Raw genomic sequence first — 19,535 nt, 5'->3', positions numbered from 1 at the left:
GTCCACAATGTTCATTTCATCTTAAATAGACAGCACAGCAAAAATTGGACATCCAGAGTGCATCAAACATGATTTAGAGGTTGTTTATGGAAATAAAAGTTAGTTCTGTATTTCAATGTTGCAACTTGCTGAAAACTGTCCACAATGTTCATTTCATCTTAAATAGACAGCACAGCAAAAATCGGACATCCAGAGTACATCAAACATGATTTAGAGCTTGTTTATTGAAAAAACGGTTTTTCCTGTATTTCAATGTTGCAACTTGATGAAAACTGTCCACAATGTTCATTTCATCTCAAATAGACAGCAGAGCAAAAATTGGACATCCAGAGTGCATCAAACATGATTTAGAGCTTGTTTATGGAAAAACAGTTTTTTCTGTATTTCAATGTTGTAACTTGCTGAAAACTGTCCACAATGTTCACTTCATCTTAAATAGACAGCACAGCAAAAATTGGACACCCAGAGTCCATCAAACATGATTTAGAGCTTGTTTATGGAAAAAACGTTTTTTTCTGTATTTCTATGTTGCAACTTGCTGAAAACTGTCCACAATGTTAATTTCATCTTAAATAGACAGCACAGCAAAAATTGGACATCCAGAGTGCATCAAACATGATTTAGAGCTTGTTTATATGTAAAACACATTTTTTCTGTTTTTCAATGTTGCAACTTGCTGAAAACTGTCCACAATGTTCATTTCATCTCAAATAGACAGCACAGCAAAAATTGGACATCCAGAGTGCATCAAACATGATTTAGAGCTTGTTTATTGAAAAAAAGGTTTTTCCTGTATTTCAATGTTGCAACTTGCTGAAAACTGTCCACAGTGTTAATTTCATCTTAAATAGACAGCACAGCAAAAATTGGACATCCAGAGTGCATCAAACATGATTTAGAGGTTGTTTATGGAAATAAAAGTTAGTTCTGTATTTCAATGTTGCAACTTGCTGAAAACTGTCCACAATGGTCATTTAATCTCAAATAGACAGCACAGCAAAAATTGGACATCCAGAGTGCATCAAACATGATTTAGAGCTTGTTTATGGAAAAATAGTTTTTTCTGTATTTCAATGTTGCAACTTGCTGAAAACTGTCCACAATGTTCATTTCATCTCAAATAGACAGCACAGCAAAAATTGGACATCCAGAGTGCATCAAACATGATTTAGAGCTTGTTTATATGTAAAACACATTTTTTTCTGTTTTTCAATGTTGCAACTTGCTGAAAACTGTCCACAATGTTCATTTCATCTCAAATACAGCACAGCAAAAAATTTGACTTTTATTTTTATTTTTTACTAGCCAAACAACTCACCATGTTGTCCTGTCTTGTTGCTATGAAATACAAATGTCATAACGCATGTGCAAGAGCACGAGCAATCTTCGTTCCCACGCACCCTTCTCAAAAATACATTGGTATTCATTCTGTAGTCGTAGGACTAAAATGCATATCACGTGTAACAATTTTGAATCTATTTGGATGGTTTGTTCACAAAGCTGTAAAGAAGCAGGGCCATTGTCTTTTCAGTTTTCTTTCATTTTGATCATGAACATTTCAGTCTTGAACATGCATTGAACATGCATTGTTGTCATGAACATGAATTGTTGTCAATACATTGGACCTGCAAACAAAAATATAACATAAATGTAAAGGAGATATTTAACCCAGTATTATGACAATTTTGCTTTAAAAAATGAACTCTATTTTGAAACGTAGCTCTTCTGAACAAGACTGTACTACAACGCAATCACCACTGGATGGAACTAGCACATCATCGTTGGTTTATGAAAACGACCACTTGTCCTGCCAGTTATGTCTGCCACATTTGCTTTATTACCAAAGAGTAATAGGCCTATAGATTATTTGGATTACGTGTTCCATGCAGATGTAGACCTGTCAAATAATCTGAGGTTATTTAGCAAAAACTGCAATGCTGGACAGTAGAGAATTTTTAGTGTACAGTATGTAATTGACCAGAGTACATGGCTGTGGTTCAGGAACCATATTCAAAAATAATCTCAGAGTAGCAGTGCTGATCTAGAATCAGGTCCCCCCTGTTATTTTATTCATAATGATTTAAAAGGCAAAACGTACCCTAGATCAGCACTCCTACTCCGAGATGCTTCACGAATACGGGCACAGTGTGCTGCTGCTGGGAAATTTCAACTAAGGTAAGGTAACCAGCCTCTCCGTGTCGTGTTTAAGAACAGCCCTTAACCGTGGTATATTGTTCATTTCATCTTAAATAGACAGCACAGCAAAAAAATTGAACATCCAGAGTGCATCAAACATGATTTAGAGCTTGTTTATGGAAAAAACGTTTTTTCTGTATTTCAATGTTGCAACTTGCTGAAAACTGGCCACAATGGTCATTTCATCTCAAATAGACAGCACAGCAAAAATTGGACATCCAGAGTGCATCAAACATGATTTAGAGCTTGTTTATGGAAAAAGTTTTTTCTGTTTTTCAATGTTACAACTTGCTGAAAACTGTCCACAATGTTCGTTTAATCTCAAATAGACAGCACATCAAAAATTGGACACCCAGAGTGCATCAAACATGATTTAGAGCTTGTTTATGGAAAAAACGTTTTTTCTGTATTTCAATGTTGCAACTTGCTGAAAACTGTCCACAATGTTAGTTTAATCTCAAATAGACAGCACATCAAAAATTGGACACCCAGAGTGCATCAAACATGATTTAGAGCTTGTTTATGGAAAACGTTTTTTCTGTTTTTCAATGTTGCAACTTGCTGAAAACTGTCCACAATGTTCATTTCATCTTAAATAGACAGCACAGCAAAAATTGGACATCCAGAGTGCATCAAACATGATTTAGAGCTTGTTTATGGAAAAATAGTTTTTTCTGTATTTCAATGTTGCAACTTGCTGAAAACTGTCCACAATGTTCATTTGATCTTAAATAGACAGCACAGCAAAAATTGGACTCCCAGAGTGCATCAAACATGATTTAGAGCTTGTTTATGGATTTTTTTCCTTCTTTATTTCAATGTTGCAACTTGCTGAAAACTGTCCACAATGTTCATTTCATCTCAAATACAGCACAACAAAAATTTGACTTTTATTTTTATTTTTTACTAGCCAAACAACTCACCATGTTGTCCTGTCTGGTTGCTATGAAATACAAACGCCATAAGGCATGTGCAAGAGCACGAGCAATCTTCGTTCCCACGCCCCCTTCTCAAAAATACATTGGTATTCATTCTGTAGTCGTAGGACTTAAATGCATATCACGTGCAACAATTTTGAATCTATTTGGATGGTTTGTTCACAAAGCTGTAAAGAAGCAGGGCCATTGTCTTTTCAGTTTTCTTTCATTTTGATCATGAACATTTCAGTCTTGAACATGCATTGAACATGCATTGTTGTCATGAACATGAATTGTTGTCAATACATTGGACCTGCAAACAAAAATATAACATACATGTAAAGGAGATATTTAACCCAGTATTATGACAATTTTGCTTTAAAAAATGAACTCTCTTTTGAAACGTAGCTTTTCTGAACAAGGCTGTACTACAACGCAATCACCACTGGGTGGAACTAGCACATCATCTTTGGTTTATGAAAACGACCACTTGTCGTGCCAGTTATGTCTGCCACATTTGCTTTATTACCAAAGAGTAATAGGCCTATAGATTATTTGGATTGCGTGTTCCATGCAGATGTAGACCTGTCAAATAATCTGAGGTTATTATGTAGCAAAAACTGCAATGCTGGCCAGTAGAGAACTTTTAGTGTACAGTATGTAATTGACCAGAGTACATGGCTGTGGTTCAGGAACCATATTCAAAAATAATCTCAGAGTAGTAGTGTTGATCTAGAATCCCCCCTGTTATTTTATTCATAATGATTTAAAAGGCTAAATGTACCCTAGATCAGCACTCCTACTCCGTGATGCTTCACGAATACGGGCACAGTGTGCTGCTGCTGGGAAATTTCAACTAAGGTAAGGTAACCAGCCACTCCGTGTCGTGTTTAAGAACAGCCCTTAACCGTGGTATATTGGCCATAGACAACACATCCTCTGGCTTTATTGCTTAAATATACCCACCTGCCCACCTGCTCTTTCTAAGCCTGGGATATCATTAACTTTTAAAGCACCTAAAAAATGGCAGATAGAGTAACCCGTTTAATCAGTTTATAAAAATAAAATAAATGTCCTCATTGAATTATGTGATTACACACTTTCTTCGGATTTTTCAGGGCCTCACAAATAGATATCATGAAGACACCTGGTTATTAAACCCACTTTTGGACACCGAATTGATCTGTTCAATATCCACTTCTATTCAGGTAATATCAAATACCCCCATATAAAAAAAGGTGTAGAAGACAATTTCGTTCAATAGGTTCAAACGTGGAAAATAACAACGCATCAGAAGACTGTGTGCGGCTCGAAACTGCTCATTGAAGTGACTCAAGCATGCGCAATGCAGCCCTGTGTCAATTCAAGTAGCCCCAGTAGAGGCCAAGCAGAGCGGAGTGACTACTCGGGCTCGCGTAGCAGTCTCCCTTCCCAGTTCCTGTTTCCGCCTTTCAGTCTTCAGACAGCTTAACAACTTAAAGCATCATCCTCAGGCAGAAAATAGACCTTGAAGAAATCCAAGCTTTATGAGGTAAAGCCCGGTAAGACATTTTTCCTTACTGTGTGTGCAGAAAACGAATAGGAATGTGTGTCTGCGCCGATTCCTTTATCCCTCCATCCCTGGCCTGTTGCTATTTGCCTGCTTCGACCGCAGCCGAGAGGTAACAAAATAGCGGGCAGGGATTCACGAACGAGGCTCCGTTAGAATTCCTGTCGTCCTTTTCAAATTCAAAGGCGTTTGTGCATAGGAATTTGTCGGAGGTTCATTCCTTAATTTTTGCTACTATGTGCACAAAGGTTATGTTAAAAGTGTATAAAGTATGACAGCGACAATTCAGACGCCAGGCAGGGACAATAAACTGCGATTTCTCTCCCATTTTACCTCTAAAATGAGTGCTGTGTTGAAAGAAAGCGCTCACATTTGTGAAGCTTTCTTATAAACAAACGAAATACTTAGCCAATGTTTTCTGTGGCTATATCGACTGTTATTTTGTGAAGTCAGCTTGCGTCGGTGGCTGCTCCCTTGTCCATCGTGCTGTGTCGAATCAAAACTCATCTTGAGCAGCCACGCTATTTTTTCAGACATTGGTTGAAGCTGATGAAAAGAAGCAAACCTCATTTTGGATATGCATTCTGTTGTTTTTGTGCAGATGATCCAGCATAAACAAAATAGTTCAGTAATACGCGTATAACACACGCACACACACACAATGTGTACATTGTTTACGTTTAGTTTTCGGCTCAACTCCGTAATCATGCTATGCAAATTATGTTTCGCATTATTATGTGTTCTCTCGTGTTTTTATTTCTTGACTACAGTTACCACATACCACAGTAGGCATAGTATAAAAAGATACTGCTGATAGGTCTATTTGCTTGTGCACACCTTACAGACTTCCCTTTTGAACTCAATGAAAACCCTGTAGCCGGTTATGGCCAACATTGGCTCACAGCTGGTGGATCGGAAATAGGACGTCTTGAGATGTAAACATGCAACTAGGGACTGGAGCCCAGTCAACCTGCCTGGGCCATCTGTGGGATAATAGCCCTAGAATGACCCATGAATCCTGATACATTACTGTGTGAATAGTATAATCTAGTAGCAGCAGGGCTATTATAGTAGTATTAGGTCTTTAATGCTACAATTTTGACCATTTCACGTTATTGATGTGCTACGACTATAAAGATATGATAGCATTTCACAGCTTCATTTGTCTTAGAGAATTTAGATGGTATTCCGCTAATTCAAATGACCTGCTTTGCCAAGCGTACAGTAATTATGAGCTATGTAATGTGAATGTCTCGTCTTGTCCTCTGTTTGGGGTGATTGCACAAAGTTGAATTATATTAACAAGGCCTTTGTATGCACAATTGGCCAATTCATGAATCTTGAATTACAATTTCCATGTTACGATTCTCTCTGCCACGTTACAGACATAATTCATGAAGTAAAACTACAGCGATGACAGGCTACCACCACATTCTGATTTTAAGGTTTCACAATTAGTTATTTTTAAATAAATCATCTTACATATTCAAGTCAAGGGAAGGCGAGAGGACGGGATGGTTGAGAGACAACAGTGTCTCTCACCTTTCACCTTATTTGAATTGTTCTAAGTATGTGTAGTGGACATCATGGATACTATAGTAATTGCTATAAGCATATCAAAGGACTACTGTAGGCCTACCACGTAAACAGTTTAATTTATCCCTGTAGGCAATAGAAGACTGATGAAGACTCTTCATGCTAGATTTATAATCATGTTTCACATGTGTTACAGATGTGGGATCTTAATTTGAGCCAGTTTTTGACAGCAGAAGAATAATCCTACAGCAACAGGACATGTGAATTATTATATGGATCATAATTGATGGACATTTTTGTCGGGTTGATACATTTTTGGTTAGGGCGAGTCAATTCTGAAATTCCAAAGTGGAATTGACAAACTATAGAAGCCTTTTTAAAACTCAAAACCACTGCAAGAAAATTCTCAGTAACAAAACAGTGGTCAACTTCAGATCCGACACGCTGCTAACTTAAATTAAGACTAAAAAGCACATTTTTGTTTTCCTACATTTTTTATGATATAGGCCATTTTGACATTGCAGCTCGCCCATCTAGCAGAAACCGCTCAGTTCTGCCTCCAGGGCAAGACTCATGACAATAGGCGTCAACCTGCAATTAGGCCAGGAGAGCTGTATAACTAACAGTAATAATTCATTTGATGCGAGTGCTCTCCTGCTATCCAACACTTGCAGGAATTTAATATTGTGCTTTGTTGAAGTAGCCACTGCCCCCATTGTGTTCATACTAGAAAAGCTTTTATGTTATTGAGATTTAGGATCACTTCCTTTCAAAACATTACACTTGAACAGGTCCTCCAAATGATAAACATGTAAAGGGATAAGCTATATGATATATATATATATATATATATATATATATATATATATATATATATATATATATATATATATATATATACAGTTGAATCCAGAAGTTTACATACACTTAGGTTGGAGTCATTAAAACTTGTTTTTCAACCACTCCACAAATGTCTTGTAACAACCTATAGTTTTGGCAAGTCGGTTAGGACATCTACTTTGTGCATGACGCAAGTCATTTTTCCAATAATTGTTTACAGACAGATTATTTAACTTATAATTCACTGTATCACAATTCCAGTGGGTCAGATGTTTACACACACTAAGTTGACTCTGCCTTTAAACAGCTTGGAAAATTCCAGAAAATGATGTCATGGCTTTAGAAGCTTCTAATAGGCTAATTTACATAATTTGAGTCAATTGGAGGTGTACCTGTGGATGTATTTCAAGGCCTACCTTCAAACTCAGTGCCTCTTTTCTTGACATCATGGGAAAATCTAAAGAAATCAGCCAAGACCTCCACAACTCTGGTTCATCCTTGGGAGGAATTTCCAAACGCCTGAAGGTACCACATTCATCTGTACAAACAATAATACGCAGGTATAAACACCATGGGACCACGCAGCCTTCATACCGCTCAGGAAGGAGGTGCGTTCTGTCTCTTAGAGATGAATGTACTTTTGTGCGAAAAGTGCAAATCAATCAATCAAATGCTTGGAGGAAACAGGTACAAACGTATCTATATCCACAGTAAAACACAGTAAAACAAGTCCTATGTCGAGATAACCCGAAAGGCCTCTCAGCAAATTCACCATAAAAAAAGCCAGCCTGCGGTTTGCAACTGCACATGGGGACAAATATCGTACTTTTTGGTGAAATGTCATCTGTTCTCATGAAACAAAAATAGAACTGTTTGGCCATAATAACCATTGTTAGGTTTGGAGGAAAAAGGGGGAGGCTTGCAAGCCGAAGAACACCATCCCAACTGTGAAGCACGGGGGTGGCAGCATCATGTTGTGGGGGTGCTTTGCTGCAGGAGGGACTGGTGCACTTCACAAAATAAATGGCATCATGAGGTCGGAAAATTACGTGGATATATTGAAGCAACATCTCAAGACATCAGGTGAAGCTTGTTCTCAAATGGGTCTTCCAAATGGACAATGACCCCAAGCATACTTCCAAAGTTGTGGCAAAATGGCTTAAGGACAACAAAGTCAAGGTATTGGAGTGGCCGTCACAAAGCCCCTGACCTCCATCCTACAGAAAATGTGTGGGCACAACTGAAAAAGTGTGTGAGCAAGGAGGCCTACAAACCTGACTCAGTTACACCAACTCTGTCAGGAAGAATGGGCCAAAATTCACCCAACTTATTTTGGGAAGCTTGTGGAAGGATACCTGAAACGTTTGACCCAAGTTAAACAATTTAAAGGCAATGCTACCAAATACTAATTTGGTAGCATTGAGTATGAGTATGTAAACTTCTGACCCACTGGGAATGTGATGAAAGAAATAAAAGCTGAAATAAATAATTCTCTCTACTATTATTCTGACATTTCACATTCTTAAAATAAAGTGGTGATCCTAACTGACCTAAGACAGGGAATTTTTACTAGATTTAAATGTCAGGAATTGTGAAAAACTGAGTTTAAATGTACTTGGCTAAGGTGTATGTAAACCTCCGAATTCAACTGTAATATGATGACATTATTCGTTTTAACAATGTAGAGTCCATAGAGACACTGCAGTACCTGTCACTCCACCACACCTCAACAGTCAGCACAAAAACATCAGTCATCTTGAGTGTCAACAGGAGTACCTGGCAACAACCAGAAACAACCACACACAGAATAACATACTCTACAAGTATGTTAATGATAGCTTTGTCTGTTGTTTCCATCAGCCTGGGCTTGGGTTGATTGAAGCCTTGGTTTCCGGAAATGTTTATGCGATCACCTGTGTGCCCCAAAAGTGTTAGTTGTTATTAGATGTGTGCCAAATAGTCAGACAAAACGAGTATCGTAACGGTTACGGGCAATTTTTTGGATACGATTATAATCCGAGTATTTTTGGTATTTATCTGTGGAGAAAATAAATAAATAAATATATATATACATTTTCGAATGCCAGCCAGCATCTTTCTAATGCCAGTCAGTCAAGTGAGTTGCTACGGAGTGTAAATAAGTAAACTGGCTAGTGTGCTTGTCTGTAAAGACGAGGGCGGGCTGTGCATTGATCGTGCTGCTCTGAGGCTGTATTTCTCTGTCTTCTCACTTCATCATTTCACCCAATCACTTTCACTTCTCTTTTTCGGTCTGGTCATTGAGACTGCTGCTGCCTCCTTTTAGCCTGCTGCTGTGCTAAATGAAATGGCAAGGACGTTTGCTATCACGCTATCAATGTGCATAATATCTAACAAGCGGGGTGAGGGTATGGAAGAAGAAATGAAACATCGATGCGCATTCTGCCCGCTGCAAGTTGAGGAGACACAGGCCAGACACACACACCCCTCCATGGCACTTAATCTGCAGCTTGTTTGGTCTATACATGTGCAGGGAGATATATATTTTTGCCAACATCTACTTAGGCATATTAGAACATTTGCTTCTTTTTTTTTTCATCACGACTATCATCCTATCTGACTATCAACTGTCAATTTACAGATAAGATTACCAGTACAATTCTGGCCATGTCGGCACACCCCTAGTTGTCACGTTCCAGATATGATCACACTTTAACCACCTGTATGAGGTCCATGATCCGTATGAAGTGTTTGTGACCTACAGCTGCAGTGACTTATAGCCGCAGGCTGAAACTTTGACAATGAATGGTCTTCTTTATATCCCCTTGTTGTTTGTTTCCTATAGTATTTTGATCTGAGCCCAGGGTATGTGCATTCTGGCACTGTTCACTGTGTTATCTAACATGTCTGTCTTATAGCCTGGTCTACATTTCATGTAGATAAGATAGCAGAGGTCCAAGAGGCCATTGTTGCCTTTTTGCCTAGTTCGCAAATTGAATACTCATGTTACCTATTACTTGGAGGCTCAGTAAGCTTTGTTTGTGAGTAAGCATGAGTGAATTGAGTTGTAACAATAGACCAGCAAATACATTTTATTTTCCATGTCCTTGTTCTGTTCTATTCTGGAAAGTTGAAAACACCATGTTTGTTGTAGGAACGAGCTCTGGTGTCTCTGGGGTAGGGTAGCTGAAATGTAACACATCTTGTTTGGGTTAGCTGTAAAAGTCTGTAAACCTGTCAAAGTGTTTGTTTGTCAAACATTACCATGGAGACTTGTGTTATCTATCCTCTACAACATTACCAATGAGGCAAAAATCTATGCAGTTACATTTTGGTATATTATTTTTGACGATATATCGTATTGTTTTGACAATATCGTAATGTTATTTTTTTGCTAGTTTGCTTAACCTGCAACAAAACTCCAGTATTATTCCTTCATAGCTTGTTCTCTACCTTCTTTTTAAATAGGGAGCCAATGTCACGTTCTGACCTTTATTTCCTTTGTATTTATTTAGTATGGTCAGGGCGTGAGTTGGGTGGGCAGTCTATGATTTTCTATGATTTGGGATTTCTATGTTTCGGCCTAGTATGGTTCTCAATCAGAGGCAGGCGTCATTAGTTGTCTCTGATTGAGAATCATACTTAGGTAGCCTGGGTTGCACTGTTTGTTTGTGGGTGATTGTTCCTCTCTCTGTGTCTGCACCAGATAGGACTGTTTGGGGTTTTTCACATTTCTTGTTTTTGTAGTCAGTTGTTCATGTGTACCTTTACGTATTAAAAAGAACCATGGACACTTACCACGCTGCATATTGGTCCTCTGATCCTTTTCGCTTCTCCTCCACTGCTCCACTGAACATAGTAGAGCAGGATTGTAAGACCTATTGGAGGGCTGTGTTAAAAGTATGTTGTCATGTATTCTCACTGGGAGAAGCTCCTGTGCCATCTTAACTTTGCTGACGACGAGTCCATATATTTTATGACTGGATGGAGGGATGGTGTGTGGGCTTGGCTATGTTAGTCATTGAATGGACAGAGGTAAAACATTAACTTGTGACCGTGGTGTGACTCTAAAGGGTGTTCTGCTATAGCTGGGGAATTGCTGCTGATACTTATCTTTCAAGGTGTGTTCCACACAGGGTTACCGGGAATAGAATAGAGGACATCTACAGTACCTGAGCCTCGGTGGATTGTTGCCAGGTGAAATGCACCCGTGTTGACTGCTGTAACGGAGAAGCCTCTATATTCTCTCATATTGGCAAAAGTAAGCTGATTAACCATAACGGAATATGTTGCGAAAGGAAGTATTGGTAATTACTACTGATTGCATTGGAAATCTTAGAGATCATCAATTGACAGTTCAATGAGGTGGTTTTGATTGACAACGCTTCAGGGAGCCTTAACTATACAAACCCCCCTTACACACACTCCGTTAGACTCTTACTCTTCTCTCTTTATTTCTCTCTTTCTCTACCCCCCTCTCTCCCTCCCTCTCCATCCCCCCTCTGTCTCTTTATTTTTCTCTTTCATACCCCCCCTCTCTCCCCTCTTATCTCTCTGCCTCCACATCCTCCTTTCCAATGTTCCAATGTTGTCGATATCCAGTGACAGCTCTCAGTGGGTTTCCATGGCGATGCCGGCAAAAAGGCAGGAATAAAGAAGTGCTGATTAGTTTTAATGATAGTGTCGCTTTTCCTTTCTTTCTGTTCGACTAGAGAAAATCTCTCGTAACAGGTGATTTTGTATGAAGTGTAAGAGGAAGAGAGGTTGGTGTGTGTATGTGTGATGGATGACAAACTGAGAAGTGACAGAGAGGGAGGGGCTAATCACACAGGCTGGATCTCTGGCAGTGACCCTATTGGTAGCGCACAATGCTTTACACATGATGAACGCTCTCGCTCTCTCAACTTCAATTCTATTCCATTTGCATTATTGGCATGATGTAACAATGTACATATTGCCAAAGTGTACTTTGGAGATTAAGTGATACATTTACAATAAAACCATAATTAAAATAAACATCATCAAGATTGTAACTGGGGGACTCACTCTTTCTCTCTTTCTGCCCAGTAAGATGTGGTGAAACCTCACCAAGCCCAATCTTGGCATCTGTATTATTCATGCAGAGAAAGCAGAGATGATCGAGCCATCATGCCTCATCTTACAAGAGACCCGTGTGTGCGTGCGTGCGTAGACAGTCAGTGTAGTTGTCCCCATCGGTCCTGACCGTCACAGTGCCCACAGCCCAACAGGGACTTTTGATCAGCTATAAATAAATCTCTCTCTCTCCCTGGCTGCAGTGTGGAGTCAAAACTGCATCCCGAATGGCACCCTATTCCGTATTTAGTGCACTATGTTTGACCAGGGCTCTGGTAAAAAAGTAGTGCATAATATAGGGAATAGGGTGCCATTTGGGACGAAGTCAATGTGAAGCGTCCTTCATGCAGCTGCCTGGAAGCAGCTCTGCTCTGACATTACCAGGCACCGAAAGGGGAATAGAACAACAGTCCTCATATGACCTGCTCCTGCGCAGACTGGCACTTCTTCATTTATTTGACTACATAAAGAAATGCATGCAGGTTTTACTGCATGCATTTACAGGCAGGCAAACAGGCCAGGAGCTTGCAGCTCGTGTACTACTCAGTCCTCATACTCAAAAAACTGTGTGTGTGTGTGACTTTCCTAGACACGCTTGGTCAAACAGAGCGCCCCCCCCCCTTCAGAGTCCCCAGGGGTAAGACTTGGACAGTCGACACAGAGGAGAGAGAGAGGGAAACTCACTCATAACAGTCACCTCACAGTCACGCATGGCCAAAGGGAGAGAGAGAGCTTATTCAAATTGACGGAAGTTGGAAGAAAGGCATCGGGATGAAATTTAAATTGACATAATATTTATGTCCCCTGCCGTGAGAGGGTTCGGATGATGTTCTTTAGGCGATATACCATATATACCGAAGGTATGATTTTCAGTACTGCCCCGGCCCCCCGCTTTGCGAGGGCTGCGGGCGTGCGTGCTACACTACTGCTTATAGCTAGCTGTAAGTTAACTGTCTAAAATGTGGCAAATCAATTATATCCAGCTTAGGGCTCCAGCTGTGCATTTGGTTTGCTAACTTGCTAACTTAGTGGCTAGATGATAAGATCAAGCTTCTGAGACATTCAATTCCCCGATGGATGAAGATCCATGTTGCCTGAATAGTTTTGTGTGTCAAAAGAATTACAATAATAAGAATAATTTAAACCTTTAGAACCCAATAGAATTTTTGAATGCTGGTGTAGATTACTGAGCATTTTCAAGCTAAAGCTAATCTTCTCACACATTTCAAACAAACAAACAGACATGGCTCAAAAATAACAAATTAAAAGAACAAATGAAGATTACAAGTTGACTTAGTTTAAAAGAGCACAACCTCTGCTTTGACATGACACAACATTCATGTCTCCATATCCTCTCATGCTCTGTCAGGTTTGATGGGAACGTTGCTGCACAGCTCTCTCAAGGTATGTTTGATCGGGTTCAAATTCGGGTTCTGGCTGGGCCACTCAAGGACATTCAGAGACTTGTCCCGAAGCCACTCGTGCATTGTCTTGGCTTTGTGCTTAGGGCCGTTGTCCTGTTAGCCTTTAACCTTTAGCCTTTAGCCGTACCCTTATCCTACTCCTTCTCTGTTCCTCTGGTGATGTAGAGGTTAACCCAGGCCCTGCAGCCCCCCGCATCACTCCCATTCCCCAGGCGCTCTCATTTGTTGACTTCTGTAACCGTAAAAACCTTGGTTTCATGCATGTTAACATTAGAAGCCTCCTCTCGAAGTTTGTTTTTTTCACCGCTTTAGCACACTCCGCCAACCCGGATGTCCTAGCCGTGTCTGAATCCTGGCTTAGGAAGGCCTCCAAAAATCCAGAAATTTCCATCCATAACTTTAACATTTTCCGACAAGATAGAACTGCCAAAGGGGGTGGAGTTGCAATCTACTGCAGAGATAGCCTGCAGAGTTCTGTCATACTATCCAGGTCTGAATCCAAACAGTTCAAGCTTCTACTTTTAAAAAATCCACCTTTCCAGAAACAAGTTTCTCACCGTTGCCGCTTGTTATAGACCCCTTTCAGCCCCCAGCTGTGCACTGGACACCATATGTGAATTGATTGCCCCACATCTATGTTCAGAGTTCGCACTGCTAGGTGACCTAAACTAGGACATGCTTAACACCCCGGCCATCCTACAATCTAAGCTAGATGCCCTCAATCTCACACATTATCAAGGAATCTCCCAGGTACAACCCTAAATTCGTAACCATGGGCACCCTCTTAGATATCATCCTGCCCAACTTGCCCTCTAAATACACGTCTGCTGTCTTCAACCAGGATCTCAGCGATCACTGCTTCATTGCCTGCATGCGTAATGGCTCCGCGGTCAAACGACCACCCCTCATCTCTGTCAACGCACCCTAAAACACTTCAGCGAGCAGGCCTTTCTAATCGACCTGGCCCGGGTATCCTGGAAGGATATTGACGTCATCCCGTCACTAGAGGATGGCTGGTTGCTCTTCAAAAGTGCTTTCCTCTCCATCTTATATTAGCATGCCCCTTTCAAAAAATGTTGAACTAAGAACAGATATAGCCCTTGGTTCACCCCAGACTTGACTTCCCTTGACCAGCACAAAAACATCCTGTGGCATTCTGCATTACCATTGAATAGCCCCGTGATATGCACCTTTCCAGGGAAGTCAGGAACAAATACACTCAGTCATTTAGGAAAGCTAAGGCTAGCTTCTTCAAACAGATATTTGCTTCCTGTAGCACTAATTTCAAAAAGTTTTGGGACACTGTAAAGTCCATGGAGAACAAGAGCACCTCCTTCCAGCTGCCCACTGCGCTGAGGATAGGAAACACTGTCACCACGATTTTACATCTACGATAATCGATCATTTAAAAAAAAAAAAATTCTACGGCTGGCCATGCTTTCCACCTGGCTACCCTACCCCAGCCAGCATCTCAGCACCCCCTGCAGCAACCCCCCGCTTCTCCTTCACCCAAATCCAGACGGCTGATGCTCTTCCTAAAAATGTTCCGCCTCCATTGTTGCAACCCCTATTACTAGCCTATTCAACCTTTCTTTCATATCATCTGAGATCCCCAAAGATTGGAAAGCTGCCGCGGTCATCCCCCTCTTGAAAGGGGGGAGACACTCTAGACCCGAACTGTTATAGACCTATATCCATCCTGCCCTGCCTTTCTAAAATCTTCGAAATTAAATTTAATTAACAGATCCCACCGTACCTTCTCCACTATGCAATCTGGTTTCGAGCTAGTTACAGGTGCACCTCAGCCACACTCAAGGTCCTAAACAATATCATAACCGCCATCGATAAAAGACAGTACTGTACAGCCATCTTTATCGACCTGCCAAGGCTTTCGACTCTGTCAATCACTGCAATCTTATTGGCAGACTCAATAGCCTTGGTTTCTCAAATGACTGCCTCACCTAGTTCACCAACTACTTCTCAGATAGAGTTCAGTGTGTCAAATCGGAGGGCCTGTTGTCCGTACCTTTGGCAGTCTCTATGGGGGTGCATATCAATGATGTCGCTTTTGCTGCTGGTGATTCTCTGATCCACCTCTACGTAGACGGCACCATTCTTTGTACATCTGGCCCTTCTTTGGACACTGTGCTAACAAACCTCCAAACAAGCTTCAACGCCATACAACACTCCTTCCGTGGGCTCCATCTGCTTTTAAATGCTAGAAAAACTAAGTGCATGCTCTTCAACTGATTGCTGCCCGCACCCTCCTGCCCTACTAGCATCACTACTCTGGACAGTTCTGACCTAGAATATGTGGACAACTACAAATACCTAGGTGTCTGGTTAGACTGTAAACTCTCCTTCCAGACTCACATTAAGCATCTCCAATCCAAAATTAGATCTGGAATCGGCTTCCTATTTCGCAACAAAGCCTCCTTCACTCATGCTGCCAAACATACCCTCGTAAAACTGACTATCCTACCGATCCTTGACTTCGGTGATGTCATTTACAAAATAGCCCCCAACACGCGGATATACTATCCACCACTGCGACCTGTATGCTCTCGATGACTGGCCTTCACTACATATCCATTGCCAAACCCACTGGCTCCAGGTCATCTATAAGTCTTTGCTAGGTAAAGCTCCGCCTTATCTCAGCTGACTGGTCACCACAGCAACACCCACCCATAGCACGCGCTCCAGCAGGTATATTGCACTGGTCGTCCCCAAAGCCAACACTTCTTTTGGCCGCCAAAAATCTCTGAAACTGGAGTCTTATATCTCTCTCTCTAAATTTAAGCATCAGCTGTCAGAGCAGCTTACCAATCACTGTACCTGTACACAGCCACTCTGTAAATAGCACACCCAACTACCTCATCCCCATATTATTACTTACCCTCTTGCTCTTTTGCATCCCAGTATCTCTACTTGTACATCATCATCTGCACGTATATCACTCCAGTGTTAATGCTAAATTGTAATTAATTCGCCTCTATAGCCTATTTATTGCCTACCTGCCTACTCTTCTACATTTGCACACACTCTCCATAGATTTTTATTTTCTATTGTCTTATTGACTGTACGTTTGTTTATATGTAACTGTGTTGTTGTTTTTGTTGCACTGCTTTGCTATATCTTGGCCAGGTCGCAGTTGTAAATGAGAACTTGTTCTCAACTGGCCTACCTGGTTAAATAAAGGTGAAATAAAAAAATAAAAAATATTGGTGGTGTGCTGCAGAGATGGTTGTCCTTCTGGAAGGTTCTCCCATCTCCACAGAGCAACTCTAGAGCTCTGTCAGAGTGACCATCGGGTTCTTGATCACCTCACTGACCAGGCCCTTCTCTCCTGATTTGGCCAGCTCTAGGAAGAGTCTTGGTGGTTAGAAACTTGTTTAATTTATGAGTGATGAAGGCCACTGTGTTCTTAGGGACCTTCAATGCTGCAGAAATGTTTTGGTACCCTTCCCCAGATCTGTGTCTCGATACAATCCTGTGTCGGAGCTCTACGATAATTCCTTTCGACCTCATGGCTTGGTTTTTGCTCTGGCAAGCACTGTCAACTGTGGGACCTTATATGGACAGGTGTGTGCTTTTCCAAATCATGTCCATTTAATTGAAATTACCCCAGGTTTCTACAACTTGATTGGAGTCCACATCTCAGTGATGATCAATGGAAACAGCATGCACCTGATATCAATTTTGAGTCTCATAGCAAAGGGTCTGAAAACTTCTATAAATAAGGTATTTCTGTTTTGTATTGGCAATACATTTACAAATAATGTCTAAACTTGTTTTCGCATTGTCATTATGGGGTATTGATGAGGACATTTTTTTATTTAATCCGTTTTAGAATGAGGCTGTAACATAACAAAAAGTAGAAAAGGGGAAGGGGTCTGAATACTTTCTGAATGCACTAAATCAAATCAAATTGTATTTTTAGACTTCAAGACCCATGGTCAGATGATATATTTAGCTGGTTGAAGCATGATTCATCACTCCATGGGATGTGTTTCCACTGCTCCGGAGTCTAATCGTGGCGAGCTTTACACCACTCCAGCCGACGCTTGACATTGAACATGGTTATCTTAGGCTTGTGTGCGGCTACTCAGCCATAGAAACTAATTTCATGAAGCTCCCGACAAACAGTTATTGTGCACCCTAGAGCAGTTTTCATCAATGGTCTCTCTGTACCCTGCTTCATTCATCTTTCCCTTGATCCTGACTAGTCTCCCAGTCCCTGCCGCTGAAAAACATCCCCACAACATGATTCTGTCACCACCGTGCTTCACCATAGGGATCGTGCCAGGTTTCTTCCAGATGTGAGGCTTGGCATTCAGGCCAAAGAATTCAATCTTGACCAGATAATCTTGTTTCTCAAGAGTGCTAGCTGGTTAGCTCGTCACAGGGTGCCTTTCCATTTCCCCTGAAAACCAGAGCATGTTGTTGGGGACTTGGGAGAGGCTACTGGAAGTGTGATCTGTCAGATTCAATACAATTCTCATGTTCTATGACTGTGTGCGCTTGCGTGTGTGCGTGTGCGTGTGTGCGTGTGTGTGTGTGCGTGTGTGCGTGTGTGTGTGTGTGTGTGTGTGTGTGTGTGTGTGTGTGTGTGTGTGTGTGTGTGTGTGTGTGTGTGTGTGTGTGTGTGTGTGTGTGTGTGTGTGTGTGTGTGTGTGTGTGTGTGTGTGTGTGTGTGTGTGTGTGTGTGTGTGTGTGTGTGTGTAAGAGAGTGTGTGTATCTGCCCAATAGGTCAATGCCCTGTGTGCAACAGTGTCATGGTTACACCTGTAGAGCAGGAACAGGGGATTTCTCCACTAAGAGGATTCTTCAGGATATGACTGGATTGGCCTGATTGGATTTCACCAACCGCTGATTCTTCCACTTTCACCTACCTCACAGTAGTACAGTAGACTACTATATTATAGACCTTCAGTTACAGTAGCACCGTAGCCAACTCTACAGTACATGCTCTCTCTCTACTCTTGTCTGTAGTGGGAAGTCCCATTTTGATAACATAATTGAACGTTTTTATTTTATTACATTTTAACAGCACCGATTTATAGCCTGCCTACACAGCACAGTAGCACAGTTCTCTTCTATACATGCTCTGTCTACTATGAGTGTGTAATGGTCCCACACTCCCAGTTTGACAACATACTGTATCAAGAATGTTTTAGTTTGTTTGCTGAGCAGAGTGAAGTACTTTTTTCTACTTACCCAGAGTCACATGAACTCATGGAAATAATTGGTATGTTTCTTGCCGCATGCAAGCTTCTCCTGTCGACTTCTAGTCATTGTGCTGACGCTAGTCGGCAATGGTTACAGGATCCACCTCTACCTTCCTTCATACTGGACTCGGAGGCATACACATTCTTATCCATGAGTTCATCTGACTGGGTAAATAAAAAAGGGCCAAAATGTCAAACTATCCCTTTAAAAGGCATAAGTTGACGCACACCCTAAAAGTGTTTGTCGAAGTGCTGACTCCCTTTGAACATCATTGTGTTCAGTGTAGAGAATGTGTCCATCATCCATCCCACATATCCCCAGCTGACTGGACTGGACTGTACTGTGGTGATTGTGTGTTGCAGAGTGCTGGGTCAGAGCTCTGGAGCTAGCCAGTTGCAGTTGACTGGGCCCTGCCTGTCCCTTCCATCTTTTTTTCTGATGGCTGTGGCTCTCAGAGATTTGAGTGAAGAGACAGAGATCCAACAGAGGGGAGACAAGGGTCAGAGCCCACAGGAAGCTCAGGCAGTTCAACAGGAAAGTCTCTAGCCTTGAGTGTCTGTCAGTACAGAGTAGACAGAGAGGAAGCACAACCTCCACCGCCTGTAGTCTGAGTTTCTCTCTTCCGTTCGTGTCTGTCTCATGTAGGTTTCACTTTCTCTCTCCCTTTCTATTGCTCTTTCGCTCTCTTTCATTGCCCTCAAAGCCAAAGCCAGGCCACTGGTCCTTAAATACTCCTCCTCTGACTCTCTGCCCTTTCTCTGCTCTCTCTC

At 41.3% G+C, this 19,535-nt stretch overlaps 1 protein-coding gene across 6 annotated transcripts in view; it reads left to right on the top strand.

Moving 5' to 3' along the window:
* The first annotated feature begins 4,493 nt into the window (after window positions 1–4,493).
* Window positions 4,494–19,535, top strand: part of LOC124001310 (alpha-(1,6)-fucosyltransferase-like) — a 111,962-nt gene continuing 96,920 nt past the window's right edge. For 2 of the 6 annotated variants that reach the window (XM_046308000.1, XM_046307996.1), the window contains exon 1: window positions 4,494–4,654. The gene's annotated coding sequence lies outside the window, so the exon portion shown is untranslated. Of the gene's footprint in view, window positions 4,655–11,259; window positions 11,279–12,879; window positions 12,972–19,535 lie in introns of those variants that run through there. The other 4 variants (XM_046308001.1, XM_046307997.1, XM_046307998.1 and 1 more) reach the window with 4 other exon arrangements.

The sequence above is a fragment of the Oncorhynchus gorbuscha genome, linkage group LG17 (genome assembly GCF_021184085.1).
Source record: "Oncorhynchus gorbuscha isolate QuinsamMale2020 ecotype Even-year linkage group LG17, OgorEven_v1.0, whole genome shotgun sequence".
In the NCBI taxonomy this organism is placed as follows: domain Eukaryota; kingdom Metazoa; phylum Chordata; class Actinopteri; order Salmoniformes; family Salmonidae; genus Oncorhynchus; species Oncorhynchus gorbuscha.
Note: the sequence above shows the minus strand (reverse complement) of the source record. Positions and strands in the feature narration are given on the sequence as shown.